The sequence below is a fragment of the Jaculus jaculus genome, chromosome 4 (assembly GCF_020740685.1).
Source record: "Jaculus jaculus isolate mJacJac1 chromosome 4, mJacJac1.mat.Y.cur, whole genome shotgun sequence".
NCBI lineage: Eukaryota > Metazoa > Chordata > Mammalia > Rodentia > Dipodidae > Jaculus > Jaculus jaculus.
In genome coordinates, this window is record NC_059105.1 from 24900398 (window position 1) to 24923112 (window position 22715).

General features: G+C 43.0%; 1 pseudogene; it reads right to left on the reverse strand.

The window, feature by feature from the left end:
* Positions 1-1177: 1177 nt before the first annotated feature.
* On the reverse strand, positions 1178-2043 carry LOC101604152 (annotated as a pseudogene).
* Positions 2044-22715: the final 20672 nt, after the last annotated feature.

Consider the following 22715-nt stretch of genomic DNA (forward strand, 5'->3'; position numbering starts at 1 on the left):
TGAACACGTTTTTGCCCACACACATCAGTGATGCCATCTTGTACATTTCTAGTACAGATGTTCTATTCTGCATCCCACCCTGGGATCTTCTGAGCTCTAAGTGAGTTTTTAAATGTGCATACATTTATGCAAGTTTCAATCTCAGAGCTGTAAAATTCTATAAGTTTTAATACATGGGTAGTGTAGTGTGAACACCATTATTACATTATCATGCAGAATCTTCCACCACCCTAAGATATAACTGCTCATACCACAGCTACACCTGCTTAACCACTGTCCTTCTTCAGGCCCCAGACCACCAGTAATCTGTTTGATGACTTTATAGTTTTGTCTTTTCCAGAACGTCATTAAAATGATCTCATCCAGTACGCAGACTTTTTCTGAGTGGCTTATTTCACTTAGCGATGGGTATTGAAAAGTTCTCCCTGTTTCTGCATGACTTGCATACCTCATTTCTTTTACTTGATAATAGTATTCGATTGCATGGATGCAGTACAATTTATTGATCTTTGAGCTTTGTGCAAGTATAAGTAAAACTGATGCAAATATTTGTGTGTGAATCCTTATGCTCATTTGTATTTTCAGATCAACTGAACCAAAACTTATGAGCCTGATTGTGGGGTTGTATGAAAATACTGTTTAGCTCTGTAAGAAACTGTTGTCTTGTAAGTAGCTCTATAGTGTCTTACTCCCAGCAACTGGGAGAGCACTCATTTATTTATTTATTTCCAAGGAGAGAGAGAGAAAATGTGCGCACCAGAGCTTGTAGTCACTGCCAATGAACTCCAGATACATGCATCACTTTGTGCATCTGGCTTTATTGGGTAGTGGGGAATCGAACCCAGGTTATTAGGCTTTGCAGGAAAGCACCTTAACAGATGAACCATCCCTCCAGCCCTAGGGAGAGTACTCTTACAGTTCAGGATCCTTGCTGACCACTGGTAATGTTCATGTCTTGGTTTTCAGCTATTCTAATAAACAAGCAGCCCCATCACAACTGATGCTGAAACCTTTTTTGGTTTTTTTGAATGCTTACATTCCATCTGTAAATCTCCTGTGATATATCTATTTGGATCTTTTGATTACCTTTAATTTTTATTGAGGTTTATAAATTTTGTTGCATATTTTAGGCATAAATCCTTTATTCATCATGTGTGTCTCTTGCAGCATTTCCCCCCACAAATTGATCAGTTGTTTAATTAGATTCTTAGTAAGAAATTTAGAACACCAATTTGTGAGGATAAACTCCATTCATTAGAGCAAAATCCGACTGCAGGTAGCCCTGGAGCTGAGGAACAGCTTTGATCATTGGCAAAATTTGCAAGTCTACAGCTTTCTGACCCTCTTTGCGCTGCTCTGTGATCCCGTATTTCTCCTTCTCTGTGTCAAAGACCTCGCCTTCCCGGTGCCTGGGCTTCCACAGTTTCTTGTTCTTGAAGTAAGCATCAGTGAGGTGTTTAGGAATTTTAACTTTGCTGATGTCAATTTTTGTGGAAGTGGCAATGACAAACTTGGTATGATCTGCGCAGAGGAACTCAGTTGAGAGAAAGAGGCCCCGGCACAAGGAGTCCGCCACTTTCCAGCTGTTTCAGGAACACCACTCTCTCACCTCTGGGGCGTCCTGTGAGGATGATCAGGATGGTCCCAGGAATGATGCTGGCACATGTGGACTGAGGGGTTTCTTGCCATGGCTCGACAGCTTCCATGGCATGTCTTCAGTAGGATAATACCTAAGCATTTTTGCGAAGCTTAACCACCCGGGCACCTCCATTCTTGTCACTACCGACTGGCTTTGTGACTGTAACAAGAAACGTTTCCTTTCAACCTTGGATTTGGCAGTTGCATCCTTTCTCTTATACAGAGCCTTTCTGGATTATATAGCTGATTGGGAGTACTTGCTCATTCCTTTCACCAGGACCGGTTCCTGCTGCAGGGGGAGTTCTCCTTCCTTAGCTTTGTAACCTCAGGGTCACCCCTTTTAGCCTTGCCTACAGCATCAACCAGGGACTCCTGCCACTGCAAACGAACCTCAGATGCATTCATACTTTTGTAGATCTGGCTTTACACAGAATTGAACCTGGACCAGCAGGCTCTGCAAGCAAGTGCCTTTAACTGCTGAACGATCTCTCCAGCCTCTCTTGCAGCCTTTGCTCTGCTTTTTTTTTTTTTAACTCAACATGTCATTAGTAATTTCCCTCCACATCATTCTCTTGTAGTATCCCTGAGTTCTATAATTTATCCTAGCATATAATGTTATTATTGAGCAAACATTTAGATACTTTAAAAAAAAAATTTTGAGCCGGGCGTGGTGACACATGCCTTTAATCCCAGCACTTGGGAGGTAGAGGTAGGAGGATCGCCATGAGTTCAAGGCCACCCTGAGACTACAGTCGATTCCAGGTCAGCCTGGACCAGAGTGAGACCCTACCTCGAAAAACCAAAAGAAAAAAAGTTTGTTTGTTTGCTTATTCATTTATTTGAGAGCAACAGGCAGAGAGAGAAAGAGGCAGAGAGAGAGAGGAAGAGAATGGGTGCGCCAGGGCTTCCAGCCATTGCAAATGAACTCCGGATGAGTGGCACCCCCTTGTGCATCTGGCTAACCTGGTTCCTGGGGAATCAAGCCTCGAACCTGGGTCCTTAGGCTTCACTGGCAAGCAATTAACCACTAAGCCATTTCTCCAGCCCAACTTTTCTACTTTTCTTTCTTTCCCCAAACATAGTAGTGATAGATAGTCTCGTAAGTAAATATTCTTCTAACTATTCTCTTTGGTTCAGTTAAAATCCTATACCCAAAGATATCCACCTTTTGAAGATTTTCTATGACAAAATCTTTTCCCTTGATCCACCATGGTATAAACCGTTGCATTTCCTCCTTAGGTCAGGGTCAAAAGGCCGTAAGTGTATTGTGATGGATCTTTGGCTACCAGTAGGTTAAACATTCACAGAACTGAGACTTTACAAGTATTTGGTCGCAAGTGGTAACTGCGCCATTTGATAGCCCTTGTGAGAGTGTCATTCTCCCATTTGTATCTGTTTCAATTCTGATCCCTAACTCATGTCCTGTAGGAAACCTGCCTAAGGTCCTCCCATTTCAGTGCTGGGCCCAAGTGAAGGTATTTAATGAGACTGGCCACATGGAGTGTGCTCAGCTTCTTAAATTGCAGAATTCTTTGGGAACCTTGAGAGAACAATTTCATTCACTTGACATTTGGTCTTTAACTTCCATTTTTTTTTTTGAGGTAGGGTCTCGCTCTAGCTCAGGCTGACCTGGAATTCACTATGTAGTCTCAGGGTGGTCTCGAACTCATGGCGATCCTCCTACATCTGCCTCCCAAGTGCTGGGATTAAAGGCATGCACCACCAAGTCCTTTTTTGACCTCACTTTTTAAATGTTTATGTCTGTCTATGAGATTTTGAATACCTTAACCTGAGCTAGCGAACACTATTATTTAAAATTTTTTAATTTATTTTTAAAAATTATTTATTTATGAGAGAGAGAAAGAGGCAGAGAGAGAGAATGGGCATGCCAGGTCCTCTAGCCATTGCAAACTTCATATGCATGTGCCCCTTTGTGCATCTGGCTTTATGTGTATACTGGGAAATCAAACCCTAGTTCTTATGCTTTGCAAGCAAGTGCCTTACCTGCTGAGTCATCTCTCCAGCCCCTAATCTGGTTTTTTTTTTTTTTTTATGTTGTTGTTGTTTTTTCCCCATGTAGGGTCTTGCTGTAGCCCAGACTGACCTGGAATTCAGTCTGTAGTCTCAGGGCAACATCAAACTCACCATGATCCTCCTACCTCTGCCTCTCAAATGCTGGGATTAAAGTCACATGCCACCATACCCCACTTCCAGCTCCTAAACTTTGATTTATTTTTTAATTGAGAATTTTAATACATGAACATACTGTAATTTGATCATATTCCCCTCCTAATACCTTTTTTTGGTCTCCCTACCCTCACCCCTATTTCACTGAGCCCCCTCCCCTTTCCAAGTAGTCATTCTTTTGTTTTGATGTCTCATTCTTTCTGTCCTTCTCCAGACTGTGTGTCAAAGTGTTGACGGGCTCAATGTTGTGCAGGTCTTGTGCGGATAATAACATTTACAATGAGGTCACGAATGTGCCAGACAGATCACATCCAGAAGACAGTTCCTGGAAGTACTCCTTCCCACCCTGGACCTCTTACATTCTTTCCACCCTTTCTTCTGAAATCTACTTTTTGCATGTAAAAATACAGTATATGGACACAAGTATGCTTTGAACTTTCCCCAGTATCCTCAAGATCTATTATAAAACACTCTTGGGTATGCCCCTTCTGGAAGCCAAAGAACCCCCTGGGTTCCCAAATAGCTATTCTGCATCCAGTGTAGTCCCTAAACTTCTACAGGGCATAGTAGCAGAGAGCGAAGTTGTAACAAGAACTGGGCTCAGTGGCCTTGCACTCACTTGAGCGTTTTAGGTTTGGTTGAGGAATGCCAGATGTTGCTGCTAACCTTTGTCCTACAGTAGCTTTGACATATATGGAGGCTGTTAGTAAAGGAGCTCTGTCTCCTTAAGAATGCATTGTCACACATTTAACTCTGAGCCATGTCAGTTGCAACAGATCTTGGGCTTTAACAAGTACCTTGGATCTTTGGAGCATAAACTAGTCGTGGCTTTACAGGCCTTTTAGGGAAAGCTACTGCTGCTCTCTGTGCCTTTGTTGCTTGGGAACACACAGCAGTACTGGCTGCCAAGATTATAAACAGAGAGAACAATATGTGCAGCATTTGGGAAACATAGCTGAAACATATATGACTGAACTGGCTCCATGGCCAAACGCCTTTCCTCTGAACATTATATCCAATTAAATAATGCCACACTGGAGGTCAGAACACCACACCCAGCTCCATGTAATTTGGATACAAATGCAGAGAGGAGCATGTCTATGGATGTAGTGCAGAGAGGGGCATGTCTATGGATATAATGCAGAGACAGGCATGTATATGGATGTAGTGCAGAGAGGGGCTTATCTATGGATATAATGCAGAGAGGGGCATGTCTATATATTGTTTGTTTGCAGTGGCTGGAGCCCCTAATGTGCCCATTCTCTCTCTTTGTCTCTCATAAATAAATAAATGAATACTTTAAAAATCAAATGACAACAAATGCTTCCGAGGCTGGGGAAAGAGGAACCCTTACCCAGTGCTGGTGGGGGTGCAAACTGGTACAACCACTGTGGAAATCTGTATGGAGACTTGTGGGAATGAAGATTGTGAAGATGAAAATAGATCTACCATTTGATCCAGCTACACCACTCCTGGGCATAGACCCTAAGATCTCCACTCTTCTCTACAGAGATGCTTGCTCAGCCATGTTTGTTGCTGTTCTAACTGGAATCAGCCCAGGTGCCCATCCACTGATGAATGGATAATGAAGATGTGGCACTTATACACAGTGGAATTCTACTCAGTGGCAAGGAAAATTAAATAATGAAATTTTCAGAAAAATGGATACGTTGGAAAAATTCATTCTAAGCAAGGTCATGCAAGCAGAGAAAGACAAGCACCATATGTGCTCTCTCGTCTGTCATTCCTAACTGGGATCAACTGGAGAAGAGTCTAAACGGTAGTAAGCGATAAGAATATGGGCATAAACCTAGAACCCGAGATCCGGAGTGAGACGAAATCAGGAGAGGAGCAGTTATCTGACAGGCTAGGGGAGGGGCAGAATAGAAGAGGTTGGGAAACTTAGAGGGGCAGGGTAGGTGGCTGGGGATTATTTAAAAGGTAAGAGAACATGAATCAGTTCCATTGAAACCCTCACTCTGGCCAGCATTCTACAAGACATATCCTCCAATAAAGGGGGAGGGAAGAGACAGTCCAGGCAGAAGGTAGAAAAAACTTAACTTTAAAATCATGGACTCTGGCTGGTAAATCCCCAGGCCCAGAATTGGGTTGCCCCCCAAAAATGAGCTGTTGTCCAGGGATACGCATGAGGTCTCCGAAGCAACACAGGCCATTACCAAAACACTTGATTACCTGCCAGAGCTAAAAGGGAAGGCCCTACTGCCAAAGACACCACTGACCATGGTCACAGGACATAAAAATATCATACTGAAACCAAAAAGGAAACTAGTTCCCACCTGGCTGTCCTCATAGTGCTGGAAAGCTCTCCCCTAACCTATTCTCCTTTGGCTTACACGCAACACATATATCTGTTCACACATGCTACACTACACATGCCACATGCACTACACACATGCATATACACACACGCAAAATATACGAAGAAGAGATACCTATGTATTCCATCTTTAGGCAAAGGAGGGCTCAAAGGAAACATACCCCAGCACATAAAAGAGAAATGCAAAATGACTACTACTTAAAAAAAGTATTTATTTAAAATTTTACTCAGGTAGCACTTTATGTCCTATTTCCAAAGTTAATGTCTTGCTTCTATTGGCAATGCTGTAGTAAGCGCTGTGGCTGGGACACCCTCATATGAGGCAAAGGGGGGGCTGCGTAAGTGCAGGAAGTGAGTATTCAGAGGAACAGGGGAGGCACCATGCAATGTGCATCCCTTCCACACTGCAAAAATGATGACCTTCAGGGTAACGAGACAGCCAGACTGCATCCATAAGAATTAAAGCATTGCCTCATTGCTCTAAATCCTGTCTATTCTCTGGGTTTCTATATATTTGTGGGGAAATGACATTCCAATTAAATCTTTAGTACTGTTTCCCTGGAGCGAAAATTGTGAGTAAACTTACTCATAACAAATCTTATTTCTGGACACTATCTTCCAACCCAGGCCTCTTTTCCAAAACACAGCCTAGACCATGGCATCGCATTCCACATGAGTTCCTTAACCTCCGTGAACGCATTGAACGGGTGTAGCCTGCGCACCACACGGGGCCACTTCTGCTGCAGCCAGCGGCACGCTTGCCACTGGAGCTATAAAGACAAATGACACCCTTCATGCCCACAGGGAGCCCATGTTGAGCAGAGAAGGGAGACACTGACCAAGTGGTCATTACAGAAAAGTTTAATAGTCAACAGCTCCACCAAAGTTGATGAGAACATTCTGTATCTTCCAGGCATTGAAACTCTTGTGTTTTCTGTTGGGAAGCAAATTTTGCTTGTTAAGAAAAATACGTTGGCACCATTCAAATTATCGGCCCCAAACTAATCATCCTGTAGTTGTTGGTGCCCTGGAGCTAGAATGGCTTTAATTCCCCATTATTGAAATATACTGACACACAGCCAAGCCCAATATAATACAATCCTAGGGGAAAATATCGAATTTCTTTGGATATGTAACTGAAACAAAAAACTCCATGCTAAGAATCTATGACATGTTCATTAACAATTTGAGGGAGTCACATCGGCCACATATATAGACGGTATCCCATAGCAACCATGAGAAGTTGCTTTGGTCTCGCATAACTGACCTTCAAACTGAAGCCTGTCTTATATGCAGGCGTAACAAAACTTACCATATCTCCTTTGCATTATTAAATTAAAACACTTTGGGGGTCTTTGTGGAGCAAGAAATCTTGTGTTCCATACTTAGTCCCATGGGTATAGTAGATGTTATTAATTTTGATTTTTTTCTTAAGATTTTGTGACCTATACTTTAGGCATATTTAAGGCAGTGTGGCTGAGTTGCAAACACATTAATTAGACATTTGATGGGTCCTCCCTGCCTTGAGCATCTCTGTTTTTGCCTCTCTGACCCCCTAAGAAGGTTGTAAGCTCTGATTCTGTTTCTTAACTCGATTATCCTGGAGCGTTCGTTGACTTATGAAACATTTGAGTTAGTTGAGGTGACACTCTGATGTGGCTCTGTGTGACAGCTCCCAGACCTCCTCAATTATCTGTTTCCATCTCTGATATGTAGAACAGTAGCTGGGAAAGGGAGGAGTTGGCTTGGAGACACAGACTGGAGGACGTTGGGCAGGAAGTAGGGCAGACATCTACTCTCCTCTGGTTTCTTACACTGAATTGGTATCACAGAAATTATATGGGGACTAAAAGCTCATAGATTGTGTCAGAGTTATGTGTCTGTGTGTAGGGGTGGAGACAATATGAACGTTAGGCATGAGCAAGATTTCCAGACACTTAGGGCAATACTGCTCTGAGTATAATTGATAAAGTGGAAGACAGAGTTGGGCGCATGCCACAATACTCTCCACATTGAGAGGTACTTCAAAGACTATCTCTAACACCCAAGGATTGCTTTGGTTGCCATGGAAGTAGCCATGACTATGTTGGTACTTTTCCTGGACCATCTTGGAGAAGCCGTCATGAGCAGTCTATGGTTAGTGGTCAACTAGAACTGAGAGGTCATGACTAGAGTTGGTAGACGTGTGTGTGGCCCTCTTGAGACCATTTGAGGCAGGTTGTTGAATAACCGTGGTCACTTCGAAGTACTCTTTTTTCTTTGTCTACTTCTGCAGTGAAATTTATATTCATTCTTCCAATTGTGAATGTTGGCTTTATGAGACTTTCAGTGTGATATGGTTTCAGTAAAACAGGTCTACAGGTAAAATTAGTTTGTTAGCCATCAGCTCATTACCTCTGCATAACTCAGTAAGAATATCCTAGAATTTCCAGGGCTTTTATTATACCTAACTATTCAGCTGAATCCTAAAACACTACAAAATTAGTAAGACTATCCTAGAATTTCCAGGGCTTTTATCATACCTAACTATTCAGCTGAATTGTAAACACTACAGAATTATACATCAGGCCACTTATTAGGGATTGCTAGCAGATGGTCAACTTTTTTCCTTCTTCTCTTGTATAAAAATCAGTATTTTATTTGTGGTGACAATGACTCTGGCTGACTGACATTTTCCAACCTTCCTTATTTATTGCCAGGGTGTGACAATATGTCAGTGAATGAGGTACAAATTTTAAAGTGATCTGAGAGCTCTCAAAAGGCATCTGAAAAGCTTGCTTACTCAGCTGTGGAACCTCCTCTGTTCTCTGTCCTTTTGACGCCTTGACTTCAGTCAGAAGACCTGAAACCTGGGATGCCATCTTTGCCTCACAGAGTCACCTTCAGCATAGAAGCTAAGAACCATGAGGGTGCAGTCAAAAATGGAAAGAAGCCAGGAGTGGTGGCGCACCCCTTTAATCCTAGCAATGGGGATGCAGAGGTAGGTGGATTGCCATGAGTTCGAGGCCACCTGAGACTACATAGTGAATTCCAGGTCAGCCTGGGCTAGAGTGAGACCCTACCTTGAAAAAACCAAAAAAAAAAAAAAAAAAAAAAAAAAAAGGGAAGAGAAGAGTCTATTTTTTAAAGAATTTTTAAAAAATATTTTTATTAAAAAAATATATTTTTATTTACTTACTTGGCACACACAAAGAGAGAGAGAGAAAGAGAGAGGAAGAGAGAATGGGCATGCCTGGGCCTCTAGCCACTAAAAACAAACTCCAGATGCATGCTCCATTTTGTGCATCTGGCTTATGTTGGTACTGGGGAATTGAATCTGGGTCCTTAGGCTCTGGAGGCAAGTGCCTTAACCACTGAACCATCTCTCCAGACCAAAGGAGTATTTTTTAATATTTTATATTTATTTATTTATTTATTTGACAGAGAAAGAGGAGGAGAAAGAGAGAGAATGGGCACACCAGGGTCTCCAGCCACTGCTAACGAACTCCAGACGTGTGTACTCCCTTGTGCATCTGGCTAAACATGGGTCCTGGTGAATCGAGCCAGGGTCCTTTGGCTTTGCAGACAAACACCTTAACCACTAAGCCATCCCTCCAGCCCAAGTCTATTTTTAATGACTGTGGAGCCTTTGATCTAGCCCCAGATGAACTGGTTACCTTCAAATCTTTAGTATTTAAAAAAGAATATTACCTTGTTTGAACAACTGTTTTTCCAATTCATGCAAACCATATGTTATGACATTGGTTTGGACAATATGGTTTATTCATAGCTAAGATTTTAGTTGGAAAATCATTACTTTCATATTTGTCTTCACCCTGAAAAATTCTAGTCTTTCTGAGTTTTTTCCCAACACACCTGTCATGTCCAGCATCACTAGGGAAGCAGCCCTTGCTGAACTGTGTCTCCTTCTCAGAGGGTCACACACACGTCTACCAACTCTAGCCATGACCTTTCAGTTCTAGTTGACCACTAACCATAGACTGCTCATGATGGCTTCTCCAAGATGGCCCAGAACACCACAGCGACCTCCTGGTGAGAGGCCTCTCATTTGGGGACAAGAATCCACCAGCTTCTCTGTTTTGTGAGCAGTGCTTAGCCATTGCGGCTGCCTGTGGAGGCTCCACCAGGAAGGATCCCCATTGGTGAAAATTTGGAGATGCTGAAAATGAACTCAGCTCTTGAGTTCTGAACAGACCATCATGCAGTACATCCCATGACAACCTGGGATCTTCTGTCACCATGCTTTTGTCCAGTTCATTGCACAACCAATATATACTCAGTTATACATAAGTGGAATGACCCATCAATTAGTCTAAGGCCCTGGCATGATAATCCCACTTGTATATGATTTTCCAAAGGAATCAGTTTTCATAAAAATTGGGTATGGAGGAAGGAGAGTTCACTGAGGCCCGAGAGGACCTGGCAGCGCTGGAGAAGGACCACGAGGAAGTTGGTATGGACTCTGCTGAGGGAGAGGCCGAGCAAAAGGACGAATGCTAATGCACCGTCCACTCCTTCCAGCCTCGGGAGCATGGCCCTGTCGGAGCTGGAGCACTGACTGTGACCAGCAAGGGAGGGTCCTCACGAGATTCTCTTCACCCGGTCACGACACATCATTTCCATGTGTCACCATAACATTGTGATGACTTTGCAGAATGGGTTCGCCTCACCCCGTCACTTGAGCACATAGGTTTCGTATAATTACATGGTTTTATCTGTTTTGCCACTTATATGATTGTCAATAAAAAAAATGTTTTAAAAAATTTGGTAGCCCCTTTTGCTGTGCCTGTTGATCATTTTTAAAATTCAGTGACAGCCAGATGGGGTGGCGCACATCCTTAATCCCGGCACCTGGGAGGCAGAGATAGAAGAACTGCTGTGAGTTCAAGGCCATCCTAGGACTACAGAGTTGAATGCCAAGTCAGCCTGGGATAGAGTGATACCCTACCTAGATGGAAAAAAAAAAAAAAAGGAAAAAAAAACCATTGGCATCGGTTTTGTTTTGATCATCTGGTTATGTGTCCTAATGCTGGGATGGCCAAAACAAAACACAGCAAAAAACCCACCTTTTTAATATGGGAAACAAGCTTGAAACTGAAGAGAGTATTTATGGAAGATTTGTGTACTTTTGTGTTTTAAACCCTTCAGGTAGCTGGTAGGCAATTTCTAGTGCACACTTGGCTCTATCTCTTGATTGGTATAATAGCATGTGCTAGGTGTAAGAACTTCCTTTCTGCTTCGTGATTATAATATCAACACTGTAAGTAGCCTGGTGAGCTGTGTTACCCATTTGACTTCTTTGGTGTATCCTGGCTCTTGAGTAAAAAGGGCATGTTGGTCATATTTCATGTCTTTGAAAGTATACCGTATTGTGACATAAATATTCTTCCTACACTAGAAAATACGGTGCTTTCCCGGTAGAATATTCAAGAACCATTCAGTCTGTCATCAGCCATCAGAATACTGTTGTACAGCGTATCGCTCTAGTTTGTTACTTTCTGGAGAAAAGTGCTTTGTTACAATGCTTGTATTAGATCATATGTTCTGGTCATTGAAAACAAGACAGCCTATAGGCAAGGGCTGTAATATAATGACAGTAATTTAGTAGACTGTCACGTTGCTTCAAGGCATTAATTAATTAGCCAAATCACTGCTCTTGGTTGAAGACCACTGCAGGGTTTTCATCTCGCTCTGTGGCCACGACTGGGAACGGGTCACCTTGGAGAGCGCGCGCCAGAGCACTTGTTAGGTAGTCCTCCTGCTCCGTGCACGCGGGAAGGCTGAGCTGTGCGCTCTTGGTGTTTGGAGACTTTATGATCCATGTGCTAAGGCTTGTTGCATTATTTGTCAAATAAATACTTAGTTTATATCAGCTTTTTTTTTTTTTTTTTTTTTTTTGCTAGCAATACCCAGGCACCTATGCAAGGTATAATCTTGACTATCTCCTCCAAGGAGGTATAGTACTTAGAACACTTTGAGGCATTACGGTGTGAAATAGCTTGTGTTCTCTTTCTGAAGCTGTCTTGCTCTGTGTTAAAGCTATTCATTGTCTCAATATAAGTTTTCAATAAACATATTTCTTTAGAAAAAAAATTGGGTAGAGCCTCACTTATACAGGTGGTTCCTAGCTTATAAGGATTTTACCTTACAATTCATCATTTCCATAAAGTTGTCCAAGTGATAACAATTCGGTGGAATTTATACCTCAAGGCTTGAATTTTTTAATTCTTATTTTTCATTAAGTAGGAACTGTGTACGGACATATCATGTGTTCGTACTATCGTTCCTGGAGATTCTCTCCCACTCTGTGCCTCTCACAATCTTTTTTTTCTTCTTCTTTTTTTTTTTTTTTTGTTTTTTTTTGCCTCTTTTGCAAAGCTCCCTGAGCCATGGTGGGTGTGTTGTAAGTCTGCTTTAGAGTTGATTTCTCAGTAGCAGAGCTTGAAGTGTGATCTCTGCCCAGGAGAGCGATAGCAATCTGTAGCCTGGCATCATGTCGACTTGTCGGATGATGCCGGTGGGCTCCAGCTGCCAGCCTGCCATGGGATAATGTGCCCAGACAGCTGACACTGTGGTGTGTCGTGCTGCTAAGCTGGGATGTTCGGTGGACTTGGTGTATTAAGTACATTTTCATCTTACGTGGGTTTATGGGGACAGAGGAGCCCCACTGGAAAGCAAGAACCATCTGTAGTCTTAGCAACTTTTATAGGCCACAAGTTGGAAATGTGCACCATGAATGACCTTGTAGAGCAGTGTGCAGATCCCAGCAAAAAAAAAGAAGAGAAAAGAAAAGAAAAGAATAGAAAAGAAGAGCAGTGTTGGTTTGCGTTTGCAGCTGGCCCCTGCTGCATCTTTAGCTTCGCCCTTTCCTGGCTGCTCACTCATCAGGGGGGACGTCCTTAATGTGCCATGCTGACAAGGCATTTCAGTCATGCAGCTAATTAAAATCATTCTGGGGCTCCATGTGACAGGTCCTTCAGACGCATAAATCAGAAGCTACTAACAACATTCCATTCCTGATCTCCTTGTCTTTTCTTAACATGCTGATTTGCTTTCATTAGGCATAACCAAAAAAAAAAGTCCAATAAAAATACTGACAAAAATGTCTGGTGTTGTGGCTTGAATTCATTTTAGACTTTCTGAGCTAGCAACACATAGCCAGGAACTAAAAATAAATAAATAAATAAATAAATAAATAAATAAATAAATAAAACACCTCACCCTTGCCATTCAGGGCATGAACATATGAAGCCAACTTGGATTGCTAAAAATCAGACAATGTTCTATCAGTTACAGACCTGTGAGTCACACCAGGCAGGGCACCATTGAGCCAGACCTGGAGTTACCTGGAGGATGCAAAAATGGCCTGGCCCAAGTCCAAACACCAGAATGAGCAAACAAGAGGATTTTCAGGCAACAGGAGTTCTGACAACACCCAGCCCCAGGGGAAAATGACTAAAGATTTCCCAGTGAGGACATCTGAAACCACCATTCTTATCTTGCCCTGTCTCCCCTTTTCTTTGCTGGGGCATCCAGACTATCTCTTCCCGACACTTCTAGCCGAAGGTAGAGGCCAGCTGCGCTCAGCAAGGTCGGGTCTGGACAGAGTGGATAGATTAGGTTACTGCCCCAGCTGATGACAAAGCAATCGCTTCAAAGCTATCTGGCTTGCCTCTCCAAGAGGTCCACAGCCCAGGAAAACAATGCTTAAATCCACCCTACTTTTGAGAGCACCTGGAAAAATGAAATGCTTATTTAAAAAAAAAAAGTTTGAACAAAGCTGTTTTTTAGCTATGTGAAAGAATATATTATAATATTTTGAGAAACACTGACAGAGAAAATTGCTGAATTTGTTTTCATTAATTCTGGCCACAGTAGTCCTATCCTTAGAGAGCTTTCTTTTCATGGCCATGCAATAGCTGATTTTTTAAACACTAATTTCTTGTTACTAGTTCTGTTCCTTGTGGAATTTATTAAAGGGAAGAAACAATAAGTTCTACTTACCGTGCCCTTGCCAGACAAAACTCAAGGGGGCTGGAGAGATTGCTCAGCTTGTCTGCAAAGTGTAACAACCTGGGTTCAATTCCCCAGTACCCACATGAAGCCAGATGCACAAAGTGGCACATGCATCTGGAGTTTGCAGCAGCTAAAGGCCCTGGCACAGCCATTCTGTCTGTGTCTCTCTGCATGAACATAAATAAATAATTCAAAAAGCAAAATGAAGACATTGCTGAACCATATTACATAGACACAGGCACGCAAATTTTAAAATCTAACAATTAAAATTTATCAGCTATACTCATGAGAATAAACAGTAAGCATTCATCATAATGATTTAAAGAAATCATGAGAGAAAAAACATGACAACACAAAATTAAGAGTATTTTTCAGAGCTAGGGAGACGGTACAGTGGGTTAAGTGCTTGGATCCCGAGCACTCTTGCAAAAGCTGGGTGTAACGAGTTAGTCCCAGGTTCAGTGAGAGATCCTATCTTAAACACAAAATTAAACAGTGGAAAAGCAACTGAGGAAGACACTTGATCTCTGGCCTCTACACGCATGTGAATACATGTGCATGTGCACCATACCCACCCACTTGTGCCCCCACACATACAAACATGCCTTCACACATGCATACTAACCACACACACATGCAAAAGTATATTTTTCAAAAAAAGCAGCATGGGGCTGGAGAGATGGCTTAGTGGCTAAGCTATTGCCTGTAAAGCCTAAGGACCTTGGTTCAAGGCTCAATTCCCTAGGACCCATGTTAGCCAAATGCACAAGGGGACGCATGCATCTGGAGTTGGTTTGCAGTGGCTGGAGGCCCTGGTAGGCCCATTCTCTTTCTCTCTCTTTGCTTCTTTCTCTCTCTTTCTGTTTGTTGCTCTCAAATAAATTAAAAAAAAAATAGCATAGCTTAAGGGAATCATAAAAATACACATTTTAAATGTGGAAAGTTACCAAAATATTCAAGCATCTAGCCAGGTGTTGTGGTGCACACCTTTAATCCCAGTACTTGGGAGACAGAGGTAGGAGGAGCGCCATGAGTTCAAGGCCACCCTGAGACTACATAGTGAATTCCATGTCAGCCTGGTCTAGAGTGAGACTACCTTGAAAAACCAAAAAAGAAAAAAAATTCAAGTATCTGCCATGAAATTTGAAATAATGTGTATTAACTCTTACTTCAAGGAGAACAGTGAAATGTTAGTTCTTTAAAATGCTTTGCTGTTGCAGTCTGGTTTGCATTGCTGGTAGAAATCACCCAACCAAGAGTAGCTTCTGGGAAAAAGAGGTTTATTTTGGCTTACAGGCTCAAGGGGAAGCTTCACGATGGCAGGGGAAAACGATGGCATGAGCAGAGGGTGGACATCACCCTCTGGCCAACATAAGGTGGGACACAGCAACAGGAGGGTGTGCCCAACACTGGCATGGGGAAACTGGCTATAAAGCCCATAAGCCTGCCCCCAACAATATACTCCCTCCAGGAGGCATTAATTCCCAAATCTCCATCAGCTGGGAACCTAGCATTCACAACACCTAAGTTTATGGGGGACACCTGAATCAAATCACCACAGCAAGTATGCATACTATAACGTTTAGATAGGCTAGGTTATGTTACAATAACAAGTATCTCCCAAATCCTGCTATACATTTGTTGTTTTATGATATTGTGATATTTTATGGTATTATTATCTGGACTAGGTCCCAGGTTCTTCTAGTTTTCTTTAATATCCAGCAACAATGGGTCTCACCCAGGTCCCAAGTTGTTTTCTTTCTTTCTTTCTTTCTTTTTTTTTTTTGGTTTGTCGAGATAGGGGCTCACTCTAGCTCAGGCTGACCTGGAATTCACTATGTAGTCTCAGGATGGCCTCAAACTCTCAGTGATCCTCCTACCTCTGCCTCCCAAGTGCTGGGATTAAAGGCGTGTGCCACCACACCCAGCTTGTTTTTATTTTTTTCAAGGTAGGGTTTCACTTTAGCTCAGGCTGACCTGGAATTCACTCTGTATTCTCAGGGTGGCCTCGAACTCATGGCGATTCTCCTACCTCTGCCTCCTGAGTGCTGGGATTAAAGACGTGCACCACTATGCCTGGACCCCCAAGTTCTTTTTTTAAAAAAATATTTATTTATTTGAGAGAGAGTATGCTAAGGCCTCCTGCCACTGAAATGAACTCCAGACACATGCCACCTTGTGCATCTGGTGTTACGTGGGTATTGGGGAGTTGAACCTGGCCTGTCAGGGTTTATAAAGCAAGTTCCTTTAACCAATGAACTATCTCGTCAGTTCCCCCCATGGTATTTTTTTTAATTTGTTACACTTCATGGTTTAGAACTGTTATGAAAAACAGCTTCATCACATCACTATCAATTTTGGTGTTGTCTTTTTCAGACCATATATATTACCTATCAGATTTCTCCAGAAGTATAATTCCTAACAAAATAACGTTGGCCCAGAGCTTTGAGTTTATCTGTTCCTCCTCCCAACACTTGGGGAACAGATAAAATTGAACTTGATGAGGAATTCCAGGCCCAAAGGCTTTCATTATCAAGTCTGCATTGTTGCTATTCTCCTGCTATCAGCTGAGATCCTGGCTATCAAGGGCAATCAAATTCTGATTACAGGTTGATTGATCAGGAATGTTTTCAGAGAAACATTCAGATTAAAAGGGGGAAAACGCTGTCAGTGCCAAGATGTTACTTATGTCAGGGTCAGACCAAAACAGGTCTAGCAGGCTGTGAGTTAAGGGATTTTATGCTTAGATGTCTGAGATAGGAATTACTAAAAAAGACACTCTAAAAGTCTTTATACACGGATGCCTACAGAACTTCTCCCAGTAATTATATGCCGTGAGTAATCACCAACTCTTGCTGGGATCTTCCAAGACTAATGAGCTTGATTTCAGAAGAGCGCATATGGACCTTTCCTTTTTCCCTTTCAAAGAATCCTTCTTCCTCAACCTATCCTCCCCCAGCCTGAATGCCACCATAGTATGCCAATCCCAGATTGTAATTCCCTGTTCACAGCCTTGGCTGGGTTTACTTACAAAAACAGAACTCTGTATTTTTTTAATATTTTATTTTTATTTATTTGATACACACACACAGAGAGAGAGAGAGAAATAGGCAGAGAGAGAGAGAGAGAGAGAATATGGGCATGCCAGGGCCTCCACCCACTGCAAATGAACTCCAGATGCATGCGCCCCCATGTGCGTCTGGCCTATGTGGGTCCTGGGAAATCGAACTGGGTCCTTAGGCTTTGCAGGCAAACGTCTTAACTGCTGAGCCGTTTCCCTAGCCAAGAGCTCCCTTTTTCTCTCTCTCTCTCTCTCTCTTTCTTTCTCTCTCTCTCTCTCTCTCTCTCTCTTTCTTTCTCTCTCTCTCTCTCTCTCTCTCTCTTTCTTTTTACGGGGGTTCCTGGTTCAGACTCACAGACTTGCTGTTTTTCTGCTGCCTGGCACCTCTAATCCACCCTCGTCCACTGTGATGCTGGGAATGCGGCTCCTCAAGCCCCATGTCCCGGAAGCCTCCGCTGGCCTTCGAGAGCCCCAGAGGACAGAAGCCAAGCGGGCAGCCGCAGCCGGGGACAAGCCGCTCATTCCTGCTTGCCGGGGTGGGGGAGGGCTGTCAGCATTGCCCGAGACTGGCAAATTGGTTGGCACACGTTCCATTTAGACTTCTGCCCTGGCACTGAAGCCCCGCTGCCCCATCGGGTCGTCTCAGAAGAGCCAGTCATGGCCGAGTCTGAGCACCATATCCAAGCAGCCCTCCCACCCCGGGGGCGTCTAGATTTGGCCACCCTGGCACCTTCCACTTTCTTTTGCACCCCCAGTTGTTAGCTTCCGGCTTTATTGACTCCAGATCCTCCCCACAGCCTCCTTTGGCTTGTAACCCTTTAAACACCCGGACAGCCAGTCCCTGCTCCCCACTCCCCCCCCCCCCCACAAAACCCTTCTGAAAGACTTGGTGAGGTTCAGGTTTCCCTCCCGAGCTCATCCTTCAGGGAGGGATTCTGTGGTTTAATCTCGAGGTTTCCCTCAAAGGGAATCTCGCTCCATCAGCATGCTTCGGCATGAGCTTGTCCAAGGGCTCTGGCAGAAATCCGAAGCTAGAGACCGCGTGAGTGTCCCTTCCTCTGCCATAGTATCCGCTTGGCATGACAAGCGCGGAACTGGTGCCACACTTGGGCAGGGGCAGGGGGCAGTGGTGAAAACAAGGGAACGTTGTCACCCTGCAAAGATTCACTGTAGTCACACAACTTTATGACACTTCTTCTTTTTGTCTTGTTGTCCCAGGAATTCCTATATGCCCTTTCTGTGCTAAGCACCTAAATCGCAAAGTCACACAGAGCATAAATACAGTTCTTTAAGCCGTTAGGTTTTGAAATAATTTTTACACACCTACACTGTTGAATACTGACCCTATATTTTGTGTGCGCGCGTGTGTGTGTATTTGTAAAATAGATAGCATTCAGTATTTTGCTATGTCATAATTTTCAGAGGTTAGAAGGAGCAATCTTTACTAAAATGACTTCAGATTAGACTTGAGAAATTCTCTGAAAGCATTTCGTTTATTTAATACATGTACAGCTGAAAATTTACAGTTCATTTTTTCCCAGGGCACACAACTGTTGAAAATATCGTTAAATTAAAGTTACAATTCTCTCTTGTTCAAAAGTATCAAGCATTCGGACTTTTTCTCCCCCATTAAAGTTGATTTAAATGCACAGCTTCTATAGGCTATATGGGATTTAGTTCCCCGGTTACTTGAACCAAAAGAAACTCAAGATGGATGAGCTGTGTTAGCTCTGCATCCATGTGTGTATTTATGGCGCTGAAAAGCGAGTCTGAGGTTTTATGTGCCCTCTAAAAGACACTCTCTTTAGAGAGATGCGTGTTCCTGCCTCTGTAAGAACTGTTCCCGTAGCTCATGCATCATCCAATAACAGTTACGCACACACCCCAGTCAGAGATGACTTCCTGTGTGCGATTGATCTTGACCAGGAATCCACATTTTGAATAACTCCAGGAGGCAACAAAGCCAGATTGATGATGTGGCCAATATGCAAAGACAATTTTCAGTCCATTTGAATAACTACAAACCCTGCAAGTGGCTACAATGCCAATGGAGTGTCAGGTACCGCAAGGCTGAAGTACAGTAAATAAAAGGCACGTCTGATAGGGGGAGGCAGGTTAAAATGAAGGTAATTTAAACGTGGTGCAAATATCTCTAATATGGTACAAAAATGACAAAACAGTGTATTTTCCCCCCAAAACTTAATAATTGTATCATGAGGAGCAAGAAGAGGGAATGTAAACGAATGGACTGATTCCTATAAAGAAGCAAGCCAGTGAAATTTGCTTTGTTTCTGCGTGTGTGTGTGTGTGTGTGTGTGTGTGTGTGTGTGTGTGGCGGGGTGTGAGGTGTGTGCTTTCCGAGCCCCACATGCTTGCCTGTGCCTGGGGTCACTCACCTGCCTTGGCTGATGTGCATAGTTGGGTGTCTCCTTCTGCCTGGCCTTATTTTGAACCAGAGTCTCTTCCTACTAATTCCGGCTCTCTGCTCCCCTGCAAGACTGGGGTTACAGGCACACATGACCTTGCCCAGCTACTTATCTGTGATCTGATGATTCAAACTCTGGTGGCCTCAGGTCTCATCACTTGTGCAAGAAGTGTACTTAACCACTGAGCAGCCCTTCAGCCTGAAATTCATTTTTTTCATTTTTTTTGTTTATTTATTTGAGAGTGACACAGAGAGAAAGAGGGAGAGAGAGAGAGAGAGAGAGAATGGGTGCGCCAGGGCCTCCAGCCATTGCAAACGAATTCCAGATGCCTGCGCCCCCTTGTGCATCTGGCTAATGTGGGTCCTGGGGAATCCAGCCTCGAACCGGGGTCCTTAGGCTTCACAGGCAAGACCTTAACCGCTAAGCCATCTCTCCAGCCCCTGAAATTCATTTTATTATCAGAAAGTTAGTCCCATTTTTCTAGAACTATAGACTAAATTCTTGAAGCAATTTCAAAAGCTAACGTGTGCTGGAATGGTGGCTTAATTGCACAAGAATTCCTCTGAGTTCATTGAAAGTCCCTCCACCACCTGCCCGACCCCCCTCCCCCCCATCCAAGGCAGTCAGTCTGAGAATAGGGGAATTCCTTCATTGTTCAAAGGAATTTTCAATCTCTATGGGATGGGAATTCAGTTGGGGACAGCTGTTGATCAAGATGGTTCTTGATTCTTCTGAGACGCATTTGAAAGCAGGAGATAGATGTGTCGTCTGGTCGGTGCTTATCAGGTTAGACCCAGAGTAGAAAAAATTGCATGTCACTGGGAACATTAGAAGGGAACTGACTCCCACAGGATCATCAGATAAGGCCAATGCCAACCCCATCGCTGGTTTGGAATTGCTCTGGGCACTAAGAAAGAAAGGGCCAGCATGTGCCCATTCTGTCAAGGAAACTGACTGGAAGGTGTTCAATTTGAATTTCAGGGCTGGCGAGATGGCTCGGCAGTTAAAGGATCTTGTTTGCTGTTGTTGTTATGGGGGGAAGGGATAGTTATTGAAGCTTACAGGTCCAGGGGAGATTCCATAACGGCAGGAGAAGCTGGCCCCTTTCACAGGTCCCCACAGGGAGAGAAGGAGCCACCAGCACCACAGCAAGCACACTCCAGGAGCCCCAGGCAGAGCTCAAGCGTTCTCCTTATCCTTTGACTGGAAGTCAGACCCAGCCGCCAAGCACACCTTAGAGCTGGACCCTGGGATACACCCACAGTGACATCAAGTTGCCAACTTGAATAAAACTCTTGATTATTATTTAATCTATCGGGGGACATCCATTCAAACTACCACATTTGCAAAGCCTAATGGTGAGTTCCCCAGTACACATGTAAAGCCAGATGCACAAAGTGGTGTATGCATCTGGAGTTTGTTTGTAGTGGCAAAAAGTCCTGGCATGCCTATTCTTTCTTTGTATTTCTCTTTCACACATGCACACACACACACACACACACACACACACACACACACACACACTCTGTCTCTCTCTCTCTCTCATAAATAAATAAAAATAAAATATTAAAAACTAAAATCAAAATTTTGAATTTCACAATATAATCAAGTTGTAGACCTTTAGAAAAATGAAATGCATATCTTTTTGAAAAAATATTTTTATTGACAACTTCTATACTTCCAGACAACAAACCATGGTATTTTCCTCCCCTCCCCCACTTTCTCCTTCATAACTCTGCTCTCTGTCATATCCCCTCCCTCTCTCCACTAGTCTCTCTTTTAATTTGATGTCATCATCTTTTTCTCCTATTATGAGGGTCTTGTGTAGGTATTGCGAGGCACTGCAAGGTCTTGGATATCGAGGTCAAATTCTGTCAGGACAGCTGTATGTAAGGAGTGGTGCCCTTCCTTTGGCTCTTACATTCTTTCCGCTACCTCTTCTGCAATGGACCCTGAGTCTTGGAGGGTGTGAGATGTTTCAGTGCTGGACACTCCTCCGTCCCTTCTTCTCAGCACTATGTTGCCTTTTGGGTCAACCTAGTGGTCATCGCCATCTGAAAAGAAGCTTCTCTAACCAGAAGTGAGAGTAGCATTAATATATGAGTAGGTACATTAAGTATAGCAATTTCAGGGCAATTTGGTGAGAGTAATATATGTATTTATCCAGACAAGAGCAGGCTTTATACCCCTAAAGCTCATGACCTCTCCTGCCATAGGATTTTGATTAGGTTTTCAGTACTCCCATAGAGTGGGCATTCAGTCCAGTTAGAGAGCAGCTCAACTGAAATGCATATCTTTAGCTCTGTGTGTATTAAACTTCTTAAAGGTTTTTAGCAGTTTCAGTACTAGGAGATTTTGGGCAATCTCATTAAGTGGTAGCAATCTTAAACAGAACCATAAAACTACCCTTAAAGTAAAAATCCAAGGGCTAGAGAGGTGGCTCAGTAGTTAAAATCACTGGCTTACAAAGCCCGATGGCCTGGGTTCAATTCCCCAGTAAACACATAAAACCAGATACACAAAGTGGCGCATGCATCTGGAGTTCCTTTAGAGAGGCAGGAGGCCTTGGCATGCCCATCCTCTCTCCTTCCTTCCCTCTCTCTTTCCTAAATAAATAAATACATATTTTTTTAAAGAAATCAGATTTTCTTAAGATGACAATATAGCTTTGGATTAGAATTAGATAAAAGTAGTTTCAAATTCTTTTTCATTTCTTTTTTATTAACTAATACAACAAAAGGTATAAACTATAAGTATGCAGCTGGTGGAAATTTACATGGAAACTCATGGAACCAACACCTAGAAACAAAAGAGCACTCTCTGTGCCTCTGAACTTTCCCTTGTGCCTCTTCCCAGTCTACCTTGACCTTCACTAGTGTGGATTACTTGGACTTTCTTTTGAACAGAGGATTGGAATGTTTCTAACTGTTGGTACTCTGGGGATACCACAGGCAGTGTATTTTCCATCATGCATTTCTTTTCAAAACACTGTGTAACACCAGTGTTTTCCAGTAGGCATTGAAAATATGATATAGGATAAGAAAACATT